We start from the raw sequence: 20,443 nt of genomic DNA, 5'->3' as shown, positions 1-20,443 counted from the left end.
CACCCTCTAGTAACTACTGAAATCTTCAATCCTCAGGTACTTCAAAACTTTTAGACTTTATATGTCTAGAAATTTATTGTAACACCCTAAATAATTTATTTTTGATTCTGTGAATATCTAACACAAATCTGTATCTGCTTCAGCGGTTAAGTGTTCTAGGTGTGTGTTTGAGGGAGTTCAAGTCACATCTTTGATAATTTTGTTATTTTTTATCCAAGCCTTTGTAACACCCCAAACTCGGCCTGGACGTTATGGCCAAATTTGGCGATGTCACATGAGAGTGCTTTTGAAAATGCATTGACCTTTAAATCGCTTCAAATTATTAACTTTTACTTAGTTCGGGAAACCGTGTTCTAGTTGATTTGATTTAAAACATTTCTTTTACGCGGAAGCTTTTGAAACCCAAATAATTTTTGAAAACCGTTTCATTTATGAAAATCTTAGTTTATTTTAGGAAAATTATACTTTGTTGCATTGCAGTTTATAAATCCATAATCAACATATCAAAATCCCAAATTAAAACCAAACAGTCCCAAAGTCCATCATACATAAAATACCAACAAGAAATAAGCGATGTAACCGTAAAAACTGTAAATAAGCAATTCGATAGTGGTGGTCAACGTTGAGCCCTCCGCTATACCGATCCATCAAGTCTGGGAATTACCAACACAGATTAAACAGAAAAGGGCGAGCTTTTGCAAACTCAGCGTGTAATACCCACAGAAAAATATACACAGTAGCAAAAGTCAGTCATATATCCAAATAATAGATAATTTGGGCCTGAGCCCTTTAAAGAATCAATATGGACCTTAGTCCACTCAGATACAGAATAAGAAACTAACTGAGCCATAGCCCATCTTACATATAACATGTATAACAGAGCAGAATAACAGAATCATGCCCACCAGACTTGCACACCAACTTTGTCCAACACAGCACATCATGTAGGGATAAAATCGACCCACCCATCCCAACATACCGTGCTGTACCAAAATGCGGCACATAATCAGATAATTGCAGCTGAGCTGCCAAATAATAGGTTTAAGAGCCTTTCAAAATACTTCCTCCATCATAACATCAACCCCACCCCGATGCAATGCATCATGCAAATATGGCATGCTATAATGCAATTTAACAAATTATACAATCGGTCAGATATACATGCTAAGAGTAACATGCTTAATACATACATCACATAATCAGATCACAGAATCAGGGGTCTAAGTAATGCTTACCGACCCTATGGTAAGTCACCGTCGACTTAGGCGACCTGTGCAACCTTATAGATTATTTTAGAAAAATGGGCTCACACGCCCATGTGTCCCGCCTGTGGGAGCCCACACGCTCGTGTGGCCCACATGGCCCAAATTGGCCTTGGACGTGTGGATCACACGACCTGGCCCAAAAATCTCATACGCCCGTGTGGTTCACCTGTCTGGGCCCACATGCTAGTGTGGCCCACACGAGACAAATGGTCGAGCCCGAGTCTCGCACACGGCCTTGTCATCCATCACATGGTCGTGTCATGTGCCCGTGTCATGCGTGCATGGCCTGGTTCTTCATTCACAAGGCCGCATACTGTCACACGACCTACCATATAGATGACCACACGTCCATGTGACGTCAACAGAATCGTTTTTTAGCTTTCGCCGATTCTCATTTTCAGTGTTTCTGGGTACACACCTGGTATCGATTCGAAGCTAACACAACCACGAGCACTCTAGAACCTAAAATTAACCATATTTCACTCAATCAATCAAATTACACTATACCCCAAAACAGGTTAGACAGCTTCTAAGCGGACAAGCCCTTACCTTGCGAACCACGAACATCTCCTATCACAACGACACTAGAACCACCCCTTACACCAAATTATTGGTTGTCAAAATAGTTAAACATAGATTCCCCATTAATGTTTTAAAAATCGAGATAGCAAAACACCAAATTCAATTACCTACGGTCATGAAAAAACGTGGATCGCAAAAGGATGGTATAGAGAAGAAATCATGAAGAAAGGAAGGTGAGGAAGCACATAATTTCAACAGAGAGTAAGGGGAAAAAGGGTTGGCAGAATTGGGAAAACAATCTAAATTTCGAAAAAAATGAAAAGATCACAATGGGATTCTGATAGCTCTCCAAATCCCTCTAATTACTCCCTCAATCCCTCAAAACACTCCCACTACCATTCACTTCTCCAAAACCGTCCAACACCCCAACCATTATCAGAATTTTGACTCCACTCAAACACTTCCAACCCACCGAGGTAAAAATATAAACCCTTTCTTACATCTTGATTCGACCATAGGACCTCCAGCTTAAATTCACTCTACTTAACCACCAGACCAGTAGGCCCATTCTGTTAGAATTTTACACACAATCAAATATAAGTCTATTGAACAAGAGTAAGGCTCTATTCATTAAAAAGCCAAAATTTTCCCAAGCTAAAGCTTGAACTTAGGCTCTCACACACACACCCAGAGCACTTAACCACTAAAGCAAATATAGACTTATGTCACTGAATTACATAAATATATTTAAAAACTTGAGGCGTTATAACTCTACCCCCCTAAAAGAAAATTTTAGCCTTGAAATTTTACCTGATCAGAAAAGGTGAGGATCTGTTGACGCATCGAATCCTCCGGTTCCCAAGTGGCCTCCTCAGTGCTATGATTCGGCTACAACACCTTCACCAAGGGGATAGACTTCCTTCGTAGAACCTTAATGTTGCGATCTAAAATCTGAACCGGCTACTATTCAAATGTTAGATCTAGCTTAATCTCAATCTCCTCCACATGAACAATATGTGTGGGATCAGAGCGATAGCGTCTCAACATTAAGACGTGAAACACATCATGTATGTGATCTAACTCTGGAGGTAACTCCAACTAGTATGCAACTGGCCCCACTCATTTCAGTATTCAGTACAGCCCAATAAACCGAGGGCTCAACTTGCCCTTGCGGCTGAACCTGATAATCTTTTTTCATGATGAGACCTTAAGGAAAACGAGGTCTCTCACGGAATATTCTATCTCTCAACACTTCAAATCTTCATAGGACTTCTGCCTATCAGAAGCCACTTTCAGTCAATTTCAAATCAAACGGACCTTGTCCTCAGCTTTTGAAACCAACTCCGGACCTAGAATATGTCGCTCACCCAACTCAGTCTAGCATAAGGGAGTGTGAAACTTTTGACATACAGTGCCTCGTAAGGTGCTATCTATATACTAGACTGGTAGCTATTATTATAAGTGAACTCTGCTAATGGCAAGTACTCCTCCCAACTGCCTTGGAAATCAATAACGCAGCTCCTTAACATGTCCTCCAGTATCTGAATCACCCTCTCTGACTGACCATTTGTCTGAGGATGGAAAGCAATATTGGGGTTTAATCTTGAACTCAAAGCCTCATGAAGCTTCTTCTAGAACTGAGATATGAAATGAGGATCCCTAGCAGAGATGATCGAGACAAGTACCCCATTTAGCCTCACTATTTCTAAAATGTAGAGTTTAGCTAGTTTTTGCAGAGAGAAGTACGTCCTGACTGGAATGAAGTGAGCAGACTTGGTCAATCGATCCATGATGACCTATAAAAAATCCTTCTGAATGGGTGTCAGAGGCAACCCACTAACGAAGTCCATCGTTACTCACTCCTATTTCTATAACGGTATCTTTACCGACTGTAGGAAACCCGAAGGTAATTGATGTTCAGTCTTAACCTGTTGATAAGTCAAATAGAGAGCAACGAGGTCAGTAACTTCACGCTTCAACCCTGGCCACCAGTACAACTCTCGCAGATCTCGATACATTTTATTCTCACTGAGATGTATAGCATAAGGGCTATTATGTGCCTCCCTCAGAATTGACAGTCTCAAATCCTCATCATTCGGTACACAAATCTGACCATGGAAACACAATACCATATTATTGTTAATCCCAAAATCAGTAGTAGCATCACTCTCAACCTAACGGAAACGCAACTCAAGAGACTTGTCCCCAAACTGTTTATCTTTGATTTGATCAATCCATGTCGGTTTAACCTTAAGTTCTACCAACAGACTCCCATCGTCGAAAAGACTAAGTCGAGTGAATATCATTCTCAGATCGGTTATGGCTCTATGACTTAACGCATAGGCCACCACATTGGCCTTACTAGGATAGTACTCGATGGTGCAGTCATAATCCTTAAGCAACTCAACCCATTTATGCTACCTAAGATTTAACTCCTTCTGATTAAGGAGATACTTAAGGCTCTTATGATCAGTGTAGATAGTACACTTCTCACCGTACAGATAGTGTCTCCAAATTTTCAGAGCGAAGACTATCAATGCCAACTCCAAATCGTGCGTCGGATAATTTACCTCATGAGTCTTGAGCTGACCAGACGCATAAGGAACCACTTTACCGTCTTGCATTAGAACGCAACCCAGACCCACATGTGATGCATCACTGTATACTACAAAGTCTTTATCAGGCTCAGGCTGTATCAAAACAGGAGCTTGAGTCAAAACAGTTTTAAGCTTATCAAAACTCTCATACTGTGCATCAGTCCAAACAAAAGGAACTCCTTTACGCAACAGCTTACATATCGGAGCTGCGATCAAAGAGAACCCTTCTATGAAACGTCGATAATATCCTACCAGCCCAAGAAAGTTATAAATTTTTAGACACATTATTTGGTTGTTTCTAATCTAACACAGCCTCAATCTTATGAGGATCAACACGAATCCTCTCAACCGAAACCACATGTCTTAGAAAGTTACTTCTCGGAGCAAGAACTCACACTTACTAAACTTCGCATACAACTATTTCTAACGAAGAGTTAGTAAAACTACTCTAAGATGTTCATCATGCTTGTCTTCAGACTTAGAGTATACCAAGATGTAGTCGATGATACCACCACAAATTGGTCCAAATAGGACTGGAACACTCGGTTTATCCAGTCTATAAATGCCGCTAGTGTATTAGTCAAACCAAAGGGCATAACTAGAAACTCATAATGTCCATATCGAGTCCTAAGTGTTGTCTTATGCACGTCGGCCTCCTTTACTCTCAACTGATGATATCCCAATTGTAGATCGATCTTAGAAAATACAGAAGCCCCTTTGAATTGTCGAATAAGTCGTCTATTCTAGGAAGTGGGTATTTATTCTTGATCGTCAGCTTGTTTAGCTATCGATAATCGATGCACATCCTCATTGTCCCATATTTCTTCTTTATAAATAGAACAGGTGCTCCTTACGAAGACACACTGGGACGAATGAACCCACAATCTAATAGTTCCTGAATTTGGGCCTTAAGCTCTGTAAACTCCTTTGGTGCCAGGGGCGATAGACACCGAAGACTGTACCAGGAATCAACTCAATCCTAAACTCTACCTCTCAGCTCAGAGGTAACACTGGTAGTTCCATAGAAAAAAATCTGGAAAGTCCCTCATGGTTCTGATATCCTTAACTGAAGAGTCCCTAGAATCAGAAATACTAACGTAGGCCAAGAATGTCTCACACCCTTTCCTCACTAACTTTTCTACTGCCAAGAAATCATATTAGTCAGATAGTCACGTCATTCCCCAATCACGACTATCTCGTTGTCCTCATCGGTCCTCAAGACAACCCTTTTCATCGCACAATCCAGACTCACCCAGTGTTTAACTAGCCAGTCCATTCCCAAAATTAGATCGAACTCCCCAAACGAAAGCTCCATTAGATCAACCATAAATACTGTCCCTTGGACCTCTAGCGAAATATCTCTATACAACTTACTAACCCAGACTGATTGCCCTAAAGGACTTAACACAGTTACCTCACTATCAGTACTCTCCAGTGGAAACCCCAAAGATTCAGACACAGTACAAGCTATATATGAGTGTGTAGAGCTTATGTCTATCAGTGCAAAATAAGGTACATCAAATATAAAAAACGTAATCGTAATGATGTTCGGAGCATCTCGGTCCTCACAATGACATGCAGCATATACCAAAGTAGGCTGCCTCACCTCAGTCGGTCCGACACCTCTGCTCGGTGCTCTCTTCCCTCGACCTATACCGTTACCACCCCTGGCCTAACCCTGGCCCCTAGGTGGCTGCTGAACTACTCTTGGCGATTGTGCAGTTTTAATAACCGGAGCTTGCATCTGACTAGTTCTCAATTGACAGTCTCTACCACAATGCTCAGTTGACCAACATCTTAAACATGCCTTAGTAGTCCTCCAACACTCGCCCTGATGGCGTCTACCACAGTGCCCACAAAGCGCCACCTTAGTAGGTGCAACAGGAGGCCCAACTCTCACTGGCCCATCAAATTTAGCCTTTTTCTTAGGCCTCATCCCAGAATTTGAGGGCTCTGAATCCCTCTTAATCTTTTCTCTATCTCGGTTTTGGCACTCGTGCGCTCAACCTCTTTGGTGATCTTCGCCTTCTCAACTAAAGCAAAAAATCACGCTCTCTCTGCGGAGTATCAGGACTCGCAAACTGTCCCTGAGACCATCTTCAAATCGGACACAGCGCTCATACTCGATCGCTATCATGTCTCGCGCATAATGGTTCAATCTCAAGAACTCTGCCTCATACTCAGCCACTAAACGATCTCACTGAGTGAGATTAAAGAACTTCCGCCTCCTAGCGTTAATATAACTGGCCCCCACATATTTACCCTAGAAAGCCATCTTAAAGAAATCTCATGTCAGTCGGTCGGGCTGTGCGCCCTCCTTAACCGTCAGCCACCACTGGTATGCCTCATCACGGAGCAAAGAAACATCTCCCTTAAGCTTTTGCTCAACAGTGAAGTCCAAATTGTCCATAATTTTTTCCGTAGCCTCCATCCAATATTAAGCCATGTTAGGGGCGACTTCAACGACACCCATGAATAGTTCAACCCCATTGGACCGGAGTCATTCCAGAACCAACCCTCGGCCCCCAATTTCGGTGTTGGGCCCAGTGACTCTCTCCAAAATTCGTAGCATGGCTTGGGACATTGCGTCATCCCCAGCCACACGATCTCGAGACCCAATCTCTGTCACAATGATACCGATGTCTTACTAGTATCTAAGTTAGGCAGATTCCCAAATGATGAGGACCCTGCTTGAGCCCCTCTACTGCCTCTGTCATGACTTCTAATACCCCATCCACAAGTACCACGTGCACTCATCGTAGATTTCAGAATTTATCTACATTAACAATTTTATGCCTTAGTTACAGTTTTAATATTTATTAACAGATATTTTATGCAGTTTAGTATCAAAATGTTCAGAGTCAGTTATCCTGAGTAGTAATCTCACTACAGTTTTCAATTTACAGTACCTAGAGTATTTTCAGTGTGATATACTATCTAAGGTAGTTTCAGTACATTTTAATCATTCTTTCAGACAATTTTAAACATAGTTTTAGAAACTTACAAGATCGGTGCCAGAGACGCGGTGTACCACATACTTATTCCAAAAATATTTCAAATTATTTATAAATCAAGAAAGCCGTATGATAGGTGGTAACTATCTTGTACGGTTCGGGGGGTAATCGGCGTACTTCGATCAGTGGGGGGGATCTTTGGCTCTATCGAACATACAGGGAATTGGAGGTAGCATTCCACCGATGTTAAGTCATGGACTGGTTTCTTTAGCCCTTTTTCTATGTGTTGGTGTTCTATATGATCGACATAAGACTCGACTCATTAGATATTACGGAGGTTTAGTGAGCACCATGCCGAATCTCTCTACCATTTTCTTTTCTTTTACTTTGGCCAATATGAGTTCACCTGGTACTAGCAGCTTTATCGGGGAATTTCTCATCTTAGTAGGAGCTTTCCAAAGAAATAGCTTAGTAGCCATATTAGCCGCGCTTGGGATGATTTTAGGCGCGGCGTATTCCCTTTGGATATATAATCGTGTGGTTTCTAGAAATTTAAAACCCGATTTCCTCTAGAAATTCTCCGATTCAAATGGCAGAGAAGTTTCTATATTTATACTTTTTCTTGTTGGAGGGGCGACCGTCTGTTGAATTACCAAAGAAAAATGGGTAAACCAATGTGATCATGACGTTATGTAATCTGGCTCTGATACCACTAAATGTAACACCCCAAACTCGGCCTAGACGTTATGGTTGAATTTGACGATGTCACATGAGAGTGTTTTTGAAAATGCGTTGACCTTTAAATCATTTCAAATTATTAACTTTTACATAGTTTGGGAAACTGTGTTCTAATTGATTTGATTTAAAACATTTCTTTTACGCGGAAGCTTTTAAAACCCAAATAATTTTTAAAAACCATTTCATTTACGAAAATCTTAGTTTATTTTAGGAAAACAATACTTTGTTACGTTGGAGTTTATAAATCCATAATCAACAATTTAAAATCCCAAATTAAAACCAAACAGTCCTAAAGTTCATCATACATAAAATACCAACAAAAAATAAATGATGTAACCGTAAAAGTTTTAAATAAGCAGTTCGATAGTGGTGTTCACTATTGAGCCCTCTGCTGTACTGATCCATCAAGTCTGGGGATTACCTACACAAATTAAACATAAAAGGATGAGTTTTTGCAAACTCAGTGTGTAATCCCCACAGAAAAATATACACAGTAGCAAAGGTCGATCATATATCCAAATATCAGATAATTCGGGCTTGAGCCCTTTATAGAATCGGTGTGGACCTTAGTCCACTCAGATACAGAATCTGATATGAACTGGGCCCTAGCCCATCTCAGATATAACATGCATAACAGAGCAGAATAACAAAATCATACCCACCAGCCTTGCACACCAACTTCGTCCAACCCAGCACACCATGTGGGGATAAAATCGACCCACCTATTCCAACACACCGTGCTGTATCGAAATGCGATACATAATCAAATAATTGCAGCTGAGCTACCAAATAATATGCTTAAGAGCCTTTCAGAATACTTCATCCATCATAACATCAACCCCACCCCGATGCAATACATCATGCAAATATAGCATGCTATAATGCAATTTAACAAATCATATAATCGGTCAGATATACATGCTAAGAGTAACATGCTTAATACATACATCATATAATCAGATCATAGAATCAGGGGTCTAACCAATGCTTACCAACCCTACGGTAGGTCACAGTTGACTTGGGCGACCCGTGCAACCTTACAGATTGTTTCAGAAAAATGGGCTTACACGCCCATGTGGCCTGCTCGTGTTGCCCACACGACCCAAATAGTTGAGCCGAGGTCTCACACATGGTCATGTTATGCGCCAGTGTCACGCGCGCATGGCCTGGTTTGTCATTCACACTGCTGTGTACTGCCACACGGCCTACCACACGGATGACCACACGTCCATATAACGTCAATAGAATCATTTTTCGGCTTTCGCCGATTCTCATTTTCTGTGTTTCTGGGTACACACCTGGTATCGATTAGAAGCTAACGCAACCACGAGCACTCCAGAACCTAAAATTAACCATATTTCACTCAATCAATCAAATTACACTATACCCCAAAATGAGTTAGACAGTTTCCGAGCGAAAAAGCCCTTACCTTGCGAACCACGAATGTCTCCTATCACAATCCGGCACTAGAAACACCCCCCACACCAGATTATTGGCTATCAAAATAGTTAAACATAGATTCCCCAGTAAGGTTTTAAAAATTGAGATACCAAAACACCAAAATCGCTTACCTACGGTCACGAACAAACGTGGATCGTAAAAAGATAGTATGGAGAATAAATCTTGAAGAAATGAAGGTGAGGAAGAACAAAGTTTCGGCATATAGTAAGGGAAAAAGGGGTTGACAGAATTGGAAAAACAATCGAAATTTCAAAAAAATGAAAAGATCACAATGGGATTCTGATAGCTCTCCAAATCCCTCGAATTACTCTCCCACTCCCTCAAAACACTCATACTATCCCTCAATTCTCCAAAATCGTCCAACACCCTAAACATCATCAGAATTTCTACTCCACTCAAACACTTCTAACCCACCGAGGTAAAAATATAAGCCCTTGCTTACACCTTGATTCAAGCACAGAACTTCAGCTTAAATTCACTCCACTTAACCACCAGACTAGAAGGCCCATTCTGCTAGAATTTTACACACAATCAAATATAAGCCTATTGAACAAGAATAAGGCTCTATTCATTAAAAAGCAAAAATTTTCCCAAGCTAAAGCTTGAACTTGGGTCCTCTCACACACACCCAAAACACTTAACCACTGATACATACTTGTGTCACCGAATTACAGAAATATATTTAAAAAATTGAGGTGTTACAGCCTTACCTTTGTTGAGTGGGTTTTTATAAAATTGTCTCTTAATCCATATCAGAATGAGCTTGTTGGTTCGAGTGGTAAGGGGTTGTTGTGTTGAAGGTCTTCTGTTCGAATCCCTGTGCAAGCGTGGATGTTAATTTTTGCTCGGTTATATGATAGAGTTTCAGTGGAGTTGGAATTTTAAGGTGGTTAAGAGTTAGTGGGTTAGTGGGGAAGTGGGGGAAAATTTGGGGATTTGTCATATCTGTTTTTAAAATTTTATTTTCATTGTTTTCCAAAAATCTCTCCATCTTTTTGACTTTCCTATTCCTTTTCTCTGCAAAAAAAAATTATATTCTCTCTTGTTTTCCCCAATCCTGCCCATCACCCATTAATTTTTTTTAGTTCTTTTGAAATTTCGTTGCTCCTCGCTCGGTTAAGGAGAAGGCGTTGAATTGTGAGTTTCTCTTAATTTGTTTGAACGATGTTAGTGGTGGTTTTTATCATTGGTAAGTCGAGTTTTCGTCATATTGTTGTTGATGAATTCATATTTTTAGCTACTAAATTAGTGTTTGGTATAGTGTTTCTTAGGTTTCGAGGGCCTCAGGATTACTGTAGCACATAAAATGAACTAGGTGTGTACCCGAAACCCAGAAAATTAAACTTTAGCAAAAGCTAAAAAACTGTTCTGTCGACGCCACACGGGCATGTGGTCGCCGTGTGGTTGGCCGTGTGGGAGACACAGCCGTGTGCCTGATAAAGGCACAAGACACGACCGTGAGATGGTATGGGTGTGGCCATGTGGGCCATATGGGCTAGGCCAAGTTGGGTGTATTGGCTACACGGGCAAGGCCAATCTAGGTGTGTGGGCCTACATAGGCCGATTGACTACGGGCTTACCGTAAGGCCGATAAGGGCTAACCATATTATGATATTCTGATAGACTGATCTGAATAGGATACTATTTGTATGCCTGTTATTTGTATATAAGCATGTTGAGCATGTCAAATATGTTATTTATGTATTTGTTTTTTGTATCTGTTTTGGGGTGGGATTTGCATATGAGGAGGAAGTGTTCTGTATTGCGATCATCGCCTATCATCTAGTAGCTTGGCTGCACATTATCTGATATGTGTCGTATCGACACTACATGGTGTGTAGGGATGGGTGGGTGTTTTTAACCCCACATGGTGTGCTGGGATGGACGGAGATGGTGTGTAGAGGTTGGGGGTAGGACCCACTATATCTGTTCTGTATATTCACATATTTGTTTCTGTTATCTGTATCTGAAATGGATATAAGTCCTAATCTGCATCTGATTGTATATGAGTTTACTGTATGTTTTGCATGTCTATTTCTATTGGGTTAGACACTGAGTTTTCGTAAACTCACTTCTGTTTGTCTGTTCTGTATAAGTAATCCACAGACTTAGGCGGATCGGTGCAGCAGAGTCTTGCTATAACCACTAGTCTACAAACTGATTTTAATTAAAGGTTTTATTATTCAGGGGTTATTTCTGGGAGTTTTGTATTAAATGGACTCTCCGGACTGTTGACTTAAATTTTGGGATTTGGATTTTTCGTTTAATATTTTATTGGGACGACTAGCCAAAAATACGGTTTTTACTAAAACAAAGGTTTTCTAAACTTAACGAATGTGATTTTAAGAAAATAACGTTTACTATAACATCCGCTGTAAAATTTTGTTTTGGCAAATAAAGTAAATAATTAATGTTTTCGACAATCGATATAAACAAATACGAGTTGTCTGAACCGAAATAATTTAACGTAACCGTTTTCAAAACTCATTCTTTGTGACATCTCCGAATTTGGCCATAACGTCTAGGTCGGGTTTGGGGTGTTACATTTATATAATTGTATTTGATATGTTTTCTCTATTATTTTTTTGGTAAATCATTCTTTTTAAATTTTTTTAATTAAGTTATATTATGTATAATATTTAGATGTTTAAAGATTTGATTATTAAATTCTTGTTATTAAATATTCTTGTAATTTGATTAAAATTATGGTGAAAAGTGTTACTAATCTACCATTGTTGATTAAAGGGAAATTTGATTGGATCTATTGAGTCTTATTAACTTGCTAATGTTGAATGGTTGTATTATATCTTTTAAACTAAATTTATAAGTATTTGATTAGAGCATCATAAGATTTTATAACATATATTTGGTATTGAAATTTGGTACAATGTGTATCGGATAACTTTCAAGCATCATACATAAATTTTGATTGTTTATTAAAAATGTTGTTACAAAAACAAAAGTTGTTTTACTACTTGTAATATTGCTTGTGATAATAGCCAGGTGATGACGTTGATGTTAAATATCTTAAGGTATATTTTACTATGATTTATTATATCATGTTTATTATAATTGGGGACTAACCATGATAGCATTAATAGATAGATTTTGATTTGAAATCCACACATGATTTGCAATGGTGATTATGAAATAAAGAATCTATTTGGATGTTTAGTAGTCCATCCTACTAAATCTATTGCATTATTCTAAGTGAATGCAAGCATAAAAAAATTTAAACCAACATTATTCTAATATTTGGTAGTGCAAATTTAGTCGAAAGCTCTAGAAGAGTTAAATATTAATATCTAAAAAGAACAAAATTTGGTAGTACAAAATTAATGCATTGATTTAAAAGATATTTATTGTAATGGATCTCATATTGAGATTGTGAATGAGGAAAAGATTATATTTCATATGAATCAAAAGAGGATTGAGTTGTTGATTTATATTTATTACTTTTGTTATTATATTGAATTGATTGCAACTATCTTTGTGATCTTCTTTTGTCATCATCCCCATTAAGGGGTTGAAAGCAAAATATTTGACTGTGAAATATCTGTTTAAATTGTAGAATAATTTAAAAGAAAAATATAAGCAATAGAATATGGTAATTCTATCTAAAGCTCGTTATGGTTGTTTGCACATGAAGTTGCAAGTTTTTAAAACTGTGAGTATAACTCTACAGTATTCAGAATAAGTTCTCAGTAAAAATTACATGGAAAAATATTAATGATGAGAACTTACAAGAGAAGTTATTCAACTTTTCATGCTTCAAATGGGCTTCTACAGTAGCAATATCATGAAAAAAATTTCAAGAGTTAATATCATGTTTACTTATGATTGAAGAAAAGTTTTTAATCACGAAACCTAATCATTCATTGAAGAGAATGTAACAATATGTAATAAATTCGAAAGACATAATCTTGGACGTAGATGTAGTAAGTTGGACTATAATAATAGTCAGAGGGGATGGTCGTAATAAATTTCCTCACCACCAGAAATGGAAAAATGAAGAAAGCAAGAAAAGAACAAGAATTTCCAGTAACTCTTTAAGAAAAGAGACAACTTATGTATAAAAAGTCATTGGTTATGTACTTGTTGTACATCTGGAAAATAAGATCCACTCACGAAGTTTGCTATTAATAAATCTGATTGGATTCAAAGTCTACTACTGGAGTTTAATTTCAAGACTCAATGTAGAACGAAAAGAAAAGGTACATCTTTAAATATTAAATCGGCTTGATATATGGTTTAAATATTTGAGATAGTCTTCTTTTTAAGTTTTGATTACGTAGGTTACATATTATTTTAAGCATCATATTTGTTCATGAAAATGAATATTACCTTATTTATTTATGTCACTATAATAGATTTTATAATTAAATAATATATTTGATTAAAACATATCTACTATGGAAATTTGTGTTAATAAACCAATGAATTTTATGGTTATTCAGATTTGATTTAATTTAAAGAATTGTTAAAGGTAGTAGTTCATATGTTTTATATTATTCCATGTGTTAACTATTTAGAGAAATGGCATGAGCAGTTGTAAATGAAAAGTTATATGAGCATGAATGGTTATATTTTGAATTAAATTTCATGCATGTTTACAATGATGGTTATGAAAGAAAAAAATTGTTAGTTCTTCATTATGTTATATTTTTATGTTTGAGATATGACTTTTATTCATATATTTAATTTAGGTTTGTTTCTATAAATGACCTAACTAGTTACTCTTGGTAGTTAACTGGTTATGCAAAACTCTTGTTAAAATGGCTTTAAAAGTATTTAGATTGATACCATATCTCCTTATGGCTAAACAAAATAACGAGTTATCCGTTCCACCAGTTCTGCTTCATTCCCCGAAGTGAATGTAGTAATAGATAACAATTATGGAATTCTAACTTACTATCATTATTGACAAATAGATAAGAAGAAGATGGATGACTCAAAATGTTACCAAATGTTTATTCTTAGTACAAAATGCTCAATTATTTATACTAATTTATCACTCATTAAAGCAAATGATATCTATATAATCTTATTGGTAAGAAGTATGATATATGCTTACATTATTATCTGAATTACTTTTTGCACATTCCTTAAAGTGAATGTCTGCAATAAATATAATAATTTTTTTTTACATTTGAAGATTTTCGCATATTCCCTGAAGCCAATATTGATTTAGTGGCATTATAGACTTCACATTGATTTAGACATTTCTAGTAGTAAATGTCACAATAATACTTATATGTGGATACTTAATAAAAGGAATGACAGTAAAATTATCAATTTGCCACAATTTATATTGACATTATCAGTAAAATTGAAACACATGTTAAAGTAAACCAGAAGTTTACTGATGCAAAAACATTTACTACTTGGCATGACCAATTACCCATTTTGGATCACATATGATGCAAAAATTAATTAAGAATTCATATGAACATTCATTAAAGAACCAAAAGATTTTTTAATTTAAAGAATTTTCATTTGTTGCTTGTTCTCGATGAAAATTAATTATTAGAAACTCACTAGCTAAAGTTGAGATTTAGTGTCTTGCATTTCTAAAATGAATATGAGTCCATTCATTCACCATATGGATAGTTTTAATATTATATGATTTTGGTAGATGAATCTACAAAATAATCATATGTGTTATCAACTTGCAACTTGTCGTTTGCAAGATTGCTTGTTTAAATAATTAATTTTAGATTATGCAATTAAGACAATTCATCTTACTAATGCTGATGAGTTTATATCTTAGTCTTTTATTAATTGTTGTATATGAGTTTGAAAAACAATTATAAAAGTTTGTTATTTATACGCCTAATGGTTTAGAGAAATGATTAATTGAACGCCTCTGATTAATATCTGAATCATTACTTATGATAACTAGACTTTCTATTTCAACATGAGATTATGTTGATTTACATGTTGTACGCATCAAGCCAATAAGTTATAAATACTCCCCATTACAATTGGTTTTTGGTCAAGAGCTAAATATTTCTCATCTTTGAACTTTTGTATGTGCGTATATATTCCAATTTCTCCACCATAATGCATAAAGATGAATAAGTCCTTAAAAAATTTGGGAATATATATTAATTTTGAGTCTCATTATATTATTAGATGTTTTGAATGTATTGGAGATCCAATTATGACATGATTTGTGACTACTATTTTGATAGTTTTCCCGACATTAGGCGGAGAGATATAATAGTTGAATGAAATCACTACTTGTAATGAGTTATCATTATTTAGATCCTTATAGAGAGTAATTTGAAATAGAAGTTCAAAAAGGATAACTCACTTTATTCTAAGTTAACTGTTAAATGTATTTACAAATTTAATGAGAATAACCAAGTGTTATATACCATCTAATGTTTTAATTTGAATTAAAGTCTCGGTAGGACAATCTATTAGAATAAATGATAGATTGATCGGTTCCAAAGATGAAAATTCTTCTAGATGATCATATAATGGAGGTGGGTGCACCAGAAGAGACCCAAGACATAACTAATAACTAAAACTCCAGAAGAGATTCAGGTACCTGAAACTGAAGATTTAAATAGTGAAAATAAAAAAATATCGATAAGTTATGTCAATTCGAGAAAATGTGGAATCGATAATAAAAGTGGTCGATAATGGTTTTGCATACAATATTATTGTTGAAATAATGAAATAAAAGGAGAATCTTGAATAAATCTATTGAGAAATATAGATATTGAATAGACTGGTTAAAATAGAAAGACGCAACTCAAGTGCAATTAAAATTCATGGAGTTTTTTTATCAGTAGTCCAATTATTTAAAGGTATAAAGCCAGTGAAGGTATAAATGAAGTAGTTTTGTAAAAACAAAATAAAAATATGAAGTTTTTCGCTAAATCCTGACATTGATTATGCAAAGATATAATATTCTTTTGTAGTGGATGTAATAACATTTACACTATGTTTGGTTGGATGGAATTGTTATTCTATTCCGCCCAAATTCCGCGCGCTACAGTAAAGCAGCTGTTTGGTTCACCGTTTAGGTGATTCCACGGAATTGCTATTACAGTCTCATTCCCTCAGCTCACCGTTTAGGTATTCAGGGGTTGGGGTCTGAATACCTATTCAACACCACACCGTTTAGGTTTTTGGACCAAAATAGCCTGCCTCTCTTCTTCCCAAAATTCTCTCCAGATTTCTTCCTCAACATTTATCTCCAAATCAAGTCAAGCATTCATTCGCCCTTCATCTTCATCTCCCCAAATACAATAAAGGGTACATTTTCTTTTTCTATCTGATTCACTTCTGTTTTCCTTGTTCTCTTATACATTCAGCGAAGGGGTGCTCTGAGGTTAGATCTTTTCCTTTCTTTGGCTTTTTATGTCCATCTAGAGTTTTAAAGGCTTGGATCTCTCTTTCATTTACCTTTTCTTTTTCGGTACATAGGAAACAAAGAGGAATTTTGACTTTTGGTCTACATTTCTTCCAATACTAGCTTTTATTCAAGGTCTACTCTCGATTTCTTGTTTTTCTTGCCTAGATTTTGCTTGCTTGTCCGATTTTTTTCCCCAATTTTTCCTGCTTAAGTTAAGCTTGATCTTGATGACTATCAATTCATTTTCTCTTATGTTGATTGACGAGAGCTAAAAGGAAAAAAAAGGTAAATTATTTAATATACATATATGTATGTCTTGAACTAGATTCTGTGCTTTCTGTTGATTAAAATATTATAAGCATGGTTTAGATGCTTTCTATTAAAAAAATATTTAAGTGTACTTTAAGCGAGGCTAAATAGAAGGAAAAGATTTGTGTAGTTGGCTCAAGAGTTATGCTTTAAGCATAAAAAAGGTGATGCTTGGATAAACGGTATCTGGGCAAAACTTTTCCAGATATAGGTAGTGGTTATATGAAGAGAAACCACTCCTCTTTGAACTGCAGTAAGATGTAAGAGCTAAAACTCTTCAAGGAGAGTGGGCCAGCTTATTGTCTGCTACTGTTGCCTTAATTGGCTCACTCAATCCTTTTAAGAGGTAAGGGCTTGGTGTCAGTCTTTAGTTTGCCCATTATCCAAGTACTCCCAGTACATTTCTTTCAGATATTTATTCCCTCTTGTAGATGTAATATTGTGGACGTAATTTCCTTGAATGTGAATCCTCTGCTAATATCCCATGATTACTGAGTTTGATTTATATTCTTGGAGATGTTTACAAGCAATCATGTTCTCGAGTGTCAAGTAAAAATGAGTTGATTTATGTACTTGGAGACTTGAAATCAGGTTTTAGAATGGCTTATTAATAATTATTTTGTTTTCGTGAATGATCGGAAAACATTGTATTCAGTGATTTCAGCTGGTATGGATTAACCGACTTGTTTGTTTGATGACTAAATATCAGGCTGCTGAAGAACCTGGGAGTAATTCATCCAGTATAGCAAATCAACCTGTTGAAAAATGTGCCAATTCACCAAGGTATATATGTTTTCCTTTTGTATCTACTCTTGTATTTGTAGGATGTATTTAGGCCCTTAGCCTTCAAAATTATGGAAAGTAGGGTTCACTGACCAAGTGTTGACTAAGTTCTATCTATTTGAGTGGCATATTTAAGTACATTCAAGTAGATATGTCAATTGGGTGAGTGAGATTAGTTTGGCTTTGGTTAATTCGTGTTATAAAATTTTTTAGTCACTTCGGTTCAGGTCAATTTCATGTTTGGATCAATTTTATGTTGGGGTCATTCCAAGTTTAGGTTATTTTGGGTTTGATTCATTCAGGTTTGATGCTAAGGTTTTTCGAGTCAGATTATTTTCTGCACTTGGTAGTTGCAGTATCACTGTAATCTGTTGTACAGCCCTTAATCAATATGTTGTTTTGTTACATCCATAGTTTATTGAAATTGTCAAACTGTCTCTTATGTGGCTAACTATAAATGAAAAATCATTGTTTCAATAGGCTGATCAATCAGAAACCATAGTCGAGTAGAAGATGGCAAAGCAGTCAGCATTTATTTGGTTAGTATTCTTTGCTACCTTGATTCCAAATAATGTATATGGATTGATGGATGGATGGGTATTGAATTGTGGATTTGAAATAAATTTGATTCTTTTTCCTTTTTCCTCTTAATTTTTTATAAGCTTTTCTGTTTAATGTTTTGAGTTTATTTTAATCAATTTTGTATCCTTTCGATGTGGTGGTGTCATCTCGGTATGGTGTTTAGGAATGTTTACTTGCTTGTCCTTTGCATTTTTGGGTTTCCAAATTGTTAAAAAATATTATAGTGGAGATGCTAAAATTGGGTTAAAATAATTAAATTGGGTTTAATTATTTTTTATAGTGGAGATGCTCAAATTGGGTTAAAATAATTAAATAAAAACTATTTTTTTTCGAATATGCTCCAATAATGATTAATTTTTTTTAAATTGGTCAAATAAGGATTAATGTATTCAAATAATGGTTTAATTTAGTTAAATAAAAGCAGTTTCAAGTTATATTTTTACTTTTTAAAAATAATATTAGGTGTATTCAAATGTAAAAATGTATTTACCTCCTTGGATGTTATATCTATGTTTGGGAGTCATACGTTTAATGGAGAAGATGGTGAAAGAGTGTATGGGGTTACTTTGGCTGGTAAAGCTTTTGTTAATGACGAACATAATGGATCTTTGGCTATTTTTACTAGCGACAAGGCCAACATTGAAGTCTGGTAAGTTATATATTTTGGTATAATCTCAATTTTAGTCTTCAGCGGTTACATCTTATTAAAAATAAAAATAACCCCCGAAGTTGTTATAGCAAATCAATTATCACAATGTTGAAACTAATACTACTTTGTTAAACCACATTAAATTAAATTGTACTGTTAAGTTGGAATCTAGTTTATGGATGAATATGAATTAATCAACCCTTCAAATAATAGTAATGGTTTTAAAAATCAAAGTTTGAAATTATGTAATTTGGATGTGGATGTATTTCAAGATTAGATGTTCATTATTAATTTCTCTTTTAATGTTCAAGATATTATTATTTGCTAAACAAAGAGTTGATTTTGTTGAATGAAATTTGATAAATATGTATTGTTCATTTTTCTTTGATAGTGCGTTATTACTTCCTTTTCTTATTTGGCTTGCTTGATTGCTTCCTCCACTCACAGTTGAGCTTCTTGTACTCACTAAACTACTGTAAGTTCTTTAATCAATTAAATTTTTTGGTTTTTTTTTACTTTTATTGAAATTAGTATTGAAGAAATGTGACATTTTTACTATGATTTGAAGATATGTAACACTTTAATATCTTGCAGTAATGGCTCGTCTGCCTTTAATAGTACAAAGTGTGAGGCGTAAAAGAATTGGTCTTGCAGTGACAATATGGTTGCAACTGTGTACAGTTGCGAGTTGGTTCTTACTTACATTGGGTGCCATCCATAGCCTACATACTTATAGACCAAGGATTAGATCCTATATTTTAGATTTTATGCAAAACGAGATTATGTGAAAAGACTTGTATATGCTAGTGACGAGACCTGTATTGAACAAGTTAGGATGAATAGAACTACATTTTTTAAACTATGTGAGATGTTACAAACTTTAGGGGGATTGAAGTCGTCAAGGAACATGCTTATTGATGAGCAAGTGGCAAGGTTTTTACATATCATTTCTCATCATCTTAAAAATCGAGTTATCAAGCATCACTTTAATAGGTCTAGGGAAACCGTTAGCAGATCATTTCACAATGTTTTAAATGCTGTCATACGCTTACAAGATGTGCTATTTAAAAAGGCAGAGCCAATTACAGCTAATTCTACAGACCCAAGGTGGAAATGGTTCAAGGTATTAGAGTGAGTTCTATATATAGCTCGTACATAATTTAGTTGAGTTAGATTTAAATATAGTATCCTAACTCGAGGTTTTATACATGTGA

General features: G+C 35.9%; 1 long non-coding RNA gene across 1 annotated transcript; it reads left to right on the top strand.

Annotated features, from left to right (window-relative positions):
• The first annotated feature begins 16,856 nt into the window (after positions 1-16,856).
• LOC121211338 (uncharacterized) lies at positions 16,857-17,999 on the top strand. Its single transcript, XR_005906656.1, has 3 exons — positions 16,857-16,882; positions 16,978-17,038; positions 17,925-17,999. It is a non-coding gene; the product is annotated as an uncharacterized lncRNA (long non-coding RNA).
• The last annotated feature ends 2,444 nt before the right edge of the window (positions 18,000-20,443 follow it).

Source organism: Gossypium hirsutum, chromosome A12 (genome assembly GCF_007990345.1).
Source record: "Gossypium hirsutum isolate 1008001.06 chromosome A12, Gossypium_hirsutum_v2.1, whole genome shotgun sequence".
In the NCBI taxonomy this organism is placed as follows: domain Eukaryota; kingdom Viridiplantae; phylum Streptophyta; class Magnoliopsida; order Malvales; family Malvaceae; genus Gossypium; species Gossypium hirsutum.
The sequence above is the reverse complement of the archived record's forward strand: the minus strand, read 5'-3'. Positions and strand labels throughout refer to the sequence as shown.